At 46.1% G+C, this 9,050-nt stretch overlaps 1 non-coding gene across 1 annotated transcript; it reads left to right on the forward strand.

The window, feature by feature from the left end:
• Positions 1 to 843: 843 nt before the first annotated feature.
• Positions 844 to 916, forward strand: TRNAS-AGA (transfer RNA serine (anticodon AGA)). Its single transcript has one exon. It is a non-coding gene; the product is annotated as a tRNA-Ser (tRNA).
• The last annotated feature ends 8,134 nt before the right edge of the window (positions 917 to 9,050 follow it).

Here is a 9,050-nt window from a genome sequence, read left to right on the forward strand (position 1 = left end):
GCAGTCTAGCTTGCTTCCCCCGAGCCCTGCCGCCATAAGCCTCAAGGGGGCTCATTTTGCGGCATCTCCTGGCGGGAGGGTGGCACCCGCACGGGACACATATCAAATGATAGAGGGGGCGCAGGGCTATCAGAAACAGCTGGCGGAGGGAGTCGCGAGACCACCCCACTGGGGGATCCACACCCTGAAAGTGATGAAGGTGGCGCAGATAGAGCCAACAGAGCCAACAGGACAAAAAAAATAGGCTGCATTATGCAGCACAGTTGAGAAAGTGCCTTATCCCATATACTGATGAAGTATATACAGGATTTGAGAACAAAATTGTTTCCGGCGGTGATATTTGGGGGATTTTTGGGGACGTCACAGGAAGTGCTGTGAAGTCACTTCCTGTTTCCGGCAGTGGCATTTGGGGGAAATGATGTCATTTGGGGGAAGTGATGTCACAGGAAGTGATGTCACTTCCCGTTTCCGGCAGGTGACGCGGGGAAATGATGTCACAGGAAGTGGTGTCACTTCCTGTTTCCAGCGGTGGCATGACATCACCGGAAGTGACGCCACTTCCTGTTTCCGGCAGTGGCATTTGGGGGAAATGATGTCATTTGGGGGAAGTGATGTCACAGGAAGTGATGTCACTTCCCGTTTCCGGCAGGTGACGCGGGGAAATGATGTCACAGGAAGTTGTGTCACTTCCTGTTTCCGGCGGTGGCATGACGTCACCGGAAGTGATGTCACCGGAAGTGACGTCACTTCCTGTTTCCGGCGTCGCGCGCGCACCCCTACCTTCCACCCCCCCCCCAAGGTGTCCCTGGCTGGCCTTCAGACATTATGGTCACCCTAGCTGCAGCCAAAGTAGCTTAGCTGGGAGAGCATTAGACTAGAAAACTAAAGGTCCCTGGTTCAACCCCAGGCTTTGGCAGACAGGCAGGTGTTCCAAGGGCCTATACATTTTGCTGCATGCTTCTCCCCCACCCACGGAAAGAGGCTCTTGTGTGTGGCCCATTGCTTATAGCAAGCAGCCATAAAATAAGAAGCTCTTCAAGCCATAGTTGTAATAGGTTTGCAAACTCCAGAAGTAGTAATAACTGGATATTACAATATTGTTGCGCTACTGCAATAATTCACAACTGGATTCTTCTGTGTGGACAAGTCCATCCAAGCTATAGCACAATGATACTACACTATCAAGTGGTATGGAAGTAGTTGTAGTTACATAACAGGCAAGTCTCAGCTCAAATTATATATTTGTTTTGGCAGGTATAAGGGATTGGATGCTGTGAAAAGCATGGTAGTTGGCAACCTATGAACGCTGCTTCTTCTTCTGTTTGTTTAAATGAGGAAAGGGTATCCCCATAATGTGTTTTGTAAAGTTTCAGGCAATCAGTGCTATTATGCCCTGGCACCAGGAATACCCACAAACAATAAAGATAGTTTAAAGGGGTAAGACTTGTAAAAATGTTGATTTGTTATTAAAAACTGTGCAACATGCTTTCACCTGCAGAGTGGGCCTAGCCTGAAGGCACTGGAGGAGGTGCTTCCTATAGAGGGGCTGGGTGAGGGCTTACCTGGCAACAGGGCAGGAGGAGGGTGAGAACTCCAAGAGGCAGAAAGTGCATTTTTCTTTCTGATTATGAGGAGAATTTCTAAAGAAGAGGTTCCTTGCAGAAAGTGGAAACGGAGAAAGGCACTTAGTGGAGGAGTGGCTGTTTTCTGGACTGAGATGTCAATCCTGTGAGGAAAAGTGGCTGCTTGGTGACTGTGAGATAAAGTGGCTTCTCAGTGACTCTGAGGAAAAGAAGACGAGACTAGAAAAGTGACTAGAAGACTCTTCTATTTTTACCTTACGTTTGGGACTGCCATTATAACTTTTATTCATATTGCTGGTTAAATCCTGCTGTCTGACCACATTATTTCCCTCACTTTTCAATAAATGTTGTTTGTGTTCAGGTTTTGAATGGGGCATCCACAGTCATGTGGCCAATAACCTGGCCCTTTTAAGACAAAAAAAGTTACAAATGTGTTATTGCAATTGTGTCCATTTCTATTGTTTTTTTTTCTAATGGTGACTTCCACAAGGAAAGAATGACAACTGACAACATGCTTTCTAAAAAAACAAAAGGAAGTACAGCGTGGACACTTCCATACTTCCAAACAATACTACACTACCCTGCTGAGCTGAACTAGGGGGACACTCATGCATCTCTTACTCACCTCCTGGAACCTCATAGGGTAGCCAACTCTGGATTGAGAAATTCCTGGAGATTTGTTGGGGTGGAGCCTGGAGTGAGTGGGATTTGGGGAGGGGAGGGGAGGGATTGTAGCAGGGTATCATGACACAAAGTCCCCCTCAGAACAGCTGTTTTCTCCAACAGGACTGATCTCTGTAGTTTGGAAATCAGTAGTAATTCCAGGGATCTCCAGGTCCCACCTGGTAGTTGGCAACCCATCTAACCACAAGATATCAATCAGTGGATTATTACTGCATTCTCATACTAAAAATCCATATACTTTTAAATTATGAAGAAACAAATACCTCCCTTCTCTTAAGCTTGGGTAGGAGAAGAAGCTACCCTGAGGGTATAGTTTGTTCATTCCCCTTGCTAGCATCTGTACATCTATAAAAATGGCAGTAAATCCATCAGTTTCCCAGAAAGGTAAATACCTGAGACTAGGACTGTTTGCATTCTTGAATCTTGAAAGATTTTTGTAGTTTCACTGGTTTAGATTTAACAAGCATGTCTTTCACTGCTCTGTTATAAACACAGCTAAAGACTCAACATTTTTGTTTCATGCGCATCCTGTAAAATTCCTGTCAGAGATAGCCTGCCAATTTTATTAAAAGTCTTTGAATTATTCTGTGCTGCAACACAAAATTCCAACTTTCCAGCTTTTGTTCAGTTTCATTAGAATAACTTAGATACAAACATCGCCTCATGTTCGAAGTATTCCTGAGGGAAGAAAAAAAAAGCATGTAGCAGATTTTACATCCATTTCTCATAAGTCCCTTGGCTTTCTTATATCAAATGGTGGCCTGTATGCTGGCACTCTCCTCAACAAAGTTAGAAACCTTTCAAATGCCATTTAAGTTGCAGGAAGCCCCCTCAGGATGAAAAAAAAGGCTTCAAATTTAGCTGAGCGGAATGGTACACCAATTATAGTTGCTGCTTAATTAGAATATACCCATTTGTGGTCTGGCCTTCAAGGATATGATTAGGTTAGGGTTGCCAGCTCCGGGATTGAAAATACTTGGAGATTTTGGGGGTGGAACCTGAGGAGGGTGGGGTCTGGGGAAGGACTTTGATGGGTAGTGTTGCCAGGTTTTACCCAGCTGCTGTGGAGGATCATTTTTGGGCACACTTTGTGCACACAGCACTATGACATAATCTGGAAGTGTGAGAAGGAAGATGAAGTAGGAGGAAGATGGAATTGGGAACATTGTGTGTGGGGGGGTGCTCTAGCACTTGTGAAAAAAAGTATATGGTTATCATCAGGGCTTTTAAAAAGACAAAGCCCAGCAGGAACTCATTTGCATATTAGGCCATTCCCCCCATGTTACTGGAAGTGACATCATGCATTCAGTAGGTTATTTTCCACACATCGACACAGAACAGTACAGTACCATCAGGTGCATTTCATGGATGCATGTTTTCACACAGCCAATGAGAGACCTTGTCCCTCCCCCCACTCAACATGTCCGGACAAAGACAGCCACATCTGGTGGAGCAGGCAGCAGTAGGCCCAGCTCCTCCCAGGAGGGGGTGCTTATGGGCAGCCATGCATCTCTCACTCTTCACAAGTCGGTTGGAGGCTGGAGGTGGCAGAGAGGATGGAGTGTGTGGTCTGGAAGCATGTGGCTGCCTAGTGCCTTCCCTCTGCTGGAGACCTTTTTTTTGAACCGGAGCCTTGGCAAGGCCAGCTGGAGCTGTGTTCCTGCTCAAAAAAACCCCTGATAATCATAGAGTTTTTCCCAAATGCTAGAGCACCCCCCTGCGATGTGCCTGGTGCTATGATGTCACTTCCAGGTGACATCATTGTGCCAGGCACATTGCAGCATGCCAGTGCTCCTTGGGATAGGGCTACCCCCCACTGGCCAATTCCATGGTTGCAGGTTGGAAACGCAAAATTGGGGGAACCCTGCCCTGGGGGGGCTGGGAATGGGAACCCTATTGATGGAGTTTAATACCATGGAGTCCATCTTCCAAAGCGGCCATTTATCCAGATGAACTGATAACTGGAGATCTCCAACCACGACTGGGAGGATGGCAACCCTAGATTAGGCCTGCACATTGTATTTGTGCCTTTCTGGTATTTTTTTTTTTATTTCTTTGAATAGCCACACCAGATCACAACCTTACTTTTGAAGCTACTCTTAATTCTAAAATCAATTTAGTAGGTGAGGCAGACTGCTCTTTGAGTGACTGTTGACATGTCTGGGAGTGACTGCTGATATGTTTGCCCAAAGTCCCCTCACTTGCTAAAGCATCATTAAAATGAAAGGGCCCTGTTCCTACATGCAAAAGAAATGTGAGTGGACATAGGTGCCAGTTCCATGCATGTATCTGAATACACACAGACCTCTGAATCTAAATCATGAGGCTGACAATGGTTTCTCATAGATGGTAATGTTGCCTTCTGCCATCTTATTCCTGTCTTGTACCAAAGCACTCATATCGCGTATTCAATTGTGTTTCCTCTCTGGAATTTGTGCCAACGCTGCTGCTTGCTACTATGACCAAAACTCAAGTGATAGTGGCTTCAAAAAAAGCATTTTGTATCTGGCAATATGTCACTAGGAAGCTTACAGCCATGGAAAATATACAAGTCTCACAGACTACAAAAGAATGTAGAGAGAGCCCCCCCCCCGCCCCGGTTTTGAGAGTGCTTTTCCTTTAGGTTATTGTTTGCCTCTTACTATTATCTTTCTGATGTTTGATTTATGAGCCAAGAAAGTTATTAACGTGAATGATTTGAAATAGCTTTTTGTGAAAAATTCACAGAACTTAATGTTCTGACATCATTGTCATATTACCTCATACACCCAGCTACACTCTTATTATTATTTTCCTTTCCTGCCAAAGGGCCTGCTTCTGGCTTCCCTTTTGTACAGAGGAATCCTAATGCCTGGGCAGCTTACACCAGAATGACCCAACTCCAAGGTGCTGAAACAGCTACACCTGAATCCATAACAATGCAAATACACCCACCAATCAGAGAGGCATGCTGATGACATCCACTGGCAGCCATACAGTAGATACATTGCATATAAGGAGTACTTCAAAGGCATTCCTACAGGCAGGGAAATTGTGCAGGGAACATTCACACATAGATGTTACAAATACATTCTCATGTTGATTAGGCATACTGGCCTTAATGCTTTTCAGGCTCCTTCTCTCCTCCGGGCCTGAGCTGAGAAGGTTCAGATAAGACTTTTCACACATCACCATTTCAAAGCAGGGAGATTCTCTAAGGAAGGGAGGGGGGAACAGGAGAAGGGTTGCTAGCAGCACCCGGCATGCTCTCTGGTTGAGCCAGAGTTAAAGCCAGACTTGACAAGGAATGGCTATATCTTACTTCAGCTTTGTCTTTACACGCACACATGAAAGTAACTGAACTTTTCTTGAGCAAGATACAGGTTTAGATCCGCTGAGGCATTTCCCCCAGATGGATGGATTTCCATTTGCTTCTCCTCTCCCTTCCCACTGTAGCCTCATGATGTGCTGTTCCTGGGGGAGTCATTTGGGAGCCATTTTGGGAGTCATTTTTGGGCTGAAGCACTGGAGAGGGGCAAAAAAAAAAATCATCTGTGGACAAAAATCCTTTCCACTGTGAAAATGCTAGCCTGGTTCTAAACTGTGGTCAGAGCATGTGTGGAAGCAATGGTGGCAAGATGATGGTGCAGCTGGCCTTTCAACTTTCTCATTAAAAATAACATGTGTTTCTATTGGGACCATCTGGCCTATGGAAACTGAGAACACTACAAGGAAACAGGAACTCAGAGAGATACCATCCCAAGAACCCAAACTTGTTTTAATGCTCTCCAACACAGTCAGAACAAAGCTAGCCATAATCCTGAGCATCTGTTCCCTTTGTGCCATCTTTGGGACCACCCAGTGTGGCCCCTATCTCTGAAGGGGATGACTGGGCCACCTTGGAGCTTTCAGTTGATTATTTTGGGTGAGGCAATATGATGCGTTTTGTGTGCTTTTTAACATGACTGTTTGTGTGCTGTTGAGCTTAATAAACCAGTGGGATTCATAAATCTAACAAGTCATGTGTGTGGTTTGTCTCAGTCTTGCTAGAATCCTGAAATAACCCTGAGGACTGTGAAGTATTCAATAGAGTGGTGCTGAGTGCAATGCAGCCTTCAATGTACTTTAACTGAGCATACTGTAGTTTAGGTAGAGGCCTTGTACATAAGCGCTTTGGAAAAAGAAGCAGGAATTACAACCAGGTCTGGAAACTTGTGTTATGGTCCGTGGCTCAGAGGACACATATCACTGCCATAGTAAACAGTTTTATTTTTGAAAAACCTAAATGCTAGTAGCCAGACCAAAGTTTCTATTCAGGAGATACTGTGAAGGTAGTGTTGAATTGGGGGGAAAAATGCTCACCAACTTGTTCATACTTTTTTCTGTTTTCATAGTAATTCTCAGCTACATTTTTGAACTATTTGTAATGATTTTTGCAAGACATGGTGGAAGATACAGCTCAACACATAGTGCAGGTTTCTCTGACAATCCTAACAGTGCAAAGCAAGAGTACTGGCTGTACCATGTTCACTTGAAAATTACAATGGAATCTGTGAAACACTGGGTTTGATCCTGCTGTGTTCTGTTTTGGTGCAAGATGAAGAAGAACGGGCAACTTTCAATCCCCAACAAACTTTGCTGGGAATTGTGGGACCCATGTGAATTTTTTAAAAAAGGTGATGGCACTACAGTAAGGTGGCACAGATGCAAGTTCTCGACTTTTTTTTTCGTATGCCAGGAGAATAAATAAACAGATCCAACCCAGTTTTTTATGTAGACCAGGAGCTTTATTTTAAAACAACAGTCATCAGTAGCAGTCATCAGTAACAGTCACAACTAGTTAATAGGGGTTGTATCATCATCATCATCATCATCATCATCATCATCATCATCACAGATATCTAAAAGCCCTTTTGTCTTGGCAAAACTCCCATTGGTTTGAGGTACACTGCATCAACCTTTGGCCTGTCAAACCATCAATCAAGAGTACTTGCATGCCATTGATTAAGTCCACTCCTCTCTCCCACCCAAGTGGCTGTTGCTAACAAACAAAGCTGATTATGTCAGTAAAATGCAACCAACCTTGATTCTGGCAGTTTCTGGCTGTCCCTACTCTCCTCCTATTGGCGGAGCTGCTGTTGCACTGCTTTGCAGAGAGAAAAAACCCTTCCCTCGATTGGCTGAGGGAGGAGGATGGAAAGAGCCAGAGAAAGCCTTACCTTGATTGGCTGAGATCTCCTTCCTACCCTCCTCTGGAAGAGAAACAGCCAGAGCAGCAGACCAGATATAGAGAGAGAGATAGGGAGAGAAAGTGAGACACACAGAGAGATTTAAGTGCTGTGTTTAAGACTAACAACATTATCAGAAACAGTGTGCTGGTCTGAAAGGTATCACTAAAGGCCTCTGAGGCAGAATACACTGGGGCCAGTCCTGTCTACAGCTGCCAGTTCCAGGTTGCTGGGAAATTCCTGGAGGTTCTGTGGTGGAGTTTGAGGAAGGCACAGAAGTTAGGACTTCAGAGCAGGGTCTGCCAGACACAGGATCTTGCTGTGGACGCTGACTGGGTGATTTCAGACCAGTCACAGACTTTCAGCCTAACCTGTCTCACAGGGTTGTTGTTCAGAGCAAAGTGGGGAGAGGAGAATGATGAAAGCTGCTTTGGTTCCCCCCACTGTGGAGAAAAACTGTACTTTCTCTAGATGGAGGCTGCAAGGAGGGGGAAGGCAACGGAAAGCTGAAGTCAGAGGGGTAAATAAAGGGAAAGAGATAGGGTTGCCAACTCCAGGTTAGAAAATTCCTGGAGATTTAACAGGTGGAGCCTAGAGAGTGTGGGGTTTGAGGAGGGTGGGACCTCAGACAGGTAAAATGCCATACTCTCTACCCTCCAAACCAGCCATTTCCTCCTGGGGAACCACTGTTGCCAATCTCCAGCTGAGGGCTGGCGATCATTCAGAATTACAACTGCTTTCCATATGGCAGAGATCAGCTACCCTTGAGTGGTGGGGGGGGGGGGGGAGTGAAGGTCTTCACTTGGGTGGGAAGACAGCGATGGGGGGCATTCAACCAGAGCCTCTTTCTAGAGCCCATTGTATTTTTCTCCACAACAGGCTTTATTCCTAGTTGTGCTAATAATTCTCCAACTTGTTGGACTGATGTGCTTATTCACCAATCATGGACTAGCGGGCGGGGGGGAGGGGTGGTGCTATTCATACGGAAGGATTACACCTTCCGGGCGCTCCCAGCCCCAACGATCAATGGTATAAAATGTGCCGGTCTGGCGTGGGATGTGGGGGAGGGGTTGGCGATCTGGCTGGTGTACCATCTACCTAACGCACCGGCCAGCGCCTTACCATCCCTGATGGAGGTCATGGCAGGTTGGGTGTTGGAATACCCAAGGCTTGTGATCCTGGGTGATTTCAATGTCTATGCCGATGACGCGGCCTCCAGTCAGGCTATGGGTCTAGTGTCTTCCATGGCGACACTGGGACTCTACCAATTTGTTACAATTCCCACTCACCAGGCGGGACATGTTAGATTTGGTCTTTGCAGCCAGGGTTTTGGTGGACGGTGTTACCGCTGAGGCGGTGCCATGGTCAGACCATTTTGCCCTCAAGGCTTGTGTGAGCCTGTCGGTCACTTCCGGGTTCCTGTCCTGCATCTCGACCTGTGTTATTAGTGACAGGCTGCTTCGGCGTGCCGCTGCGCCGGCCCCCTGGGTCCCACAACGATGGGACCGATGCCACAGGGACGGGCTCGAAACACTCTATAACCCCTCAAAAGAACAGCAGTCTAGCTCGCTTCCCC

Source organism: Heteronotia binoei, chromosome 1, assembly GCF_032191835.1.
Source record: "Heteronotia binoei isolate CCM8104 ecotype False Entrance Well chromosome 1, APGP_CSIRO_Hbin_v1, whole genome shotgun sequence".
Classification (NCBI taxonomy): domain Eukaryota; kingdom Metazoa; phylum Chordata; class Lepidosauria; order Squamata; family Gekkonidae; genus Heteronotia; species Heteronotia binoei.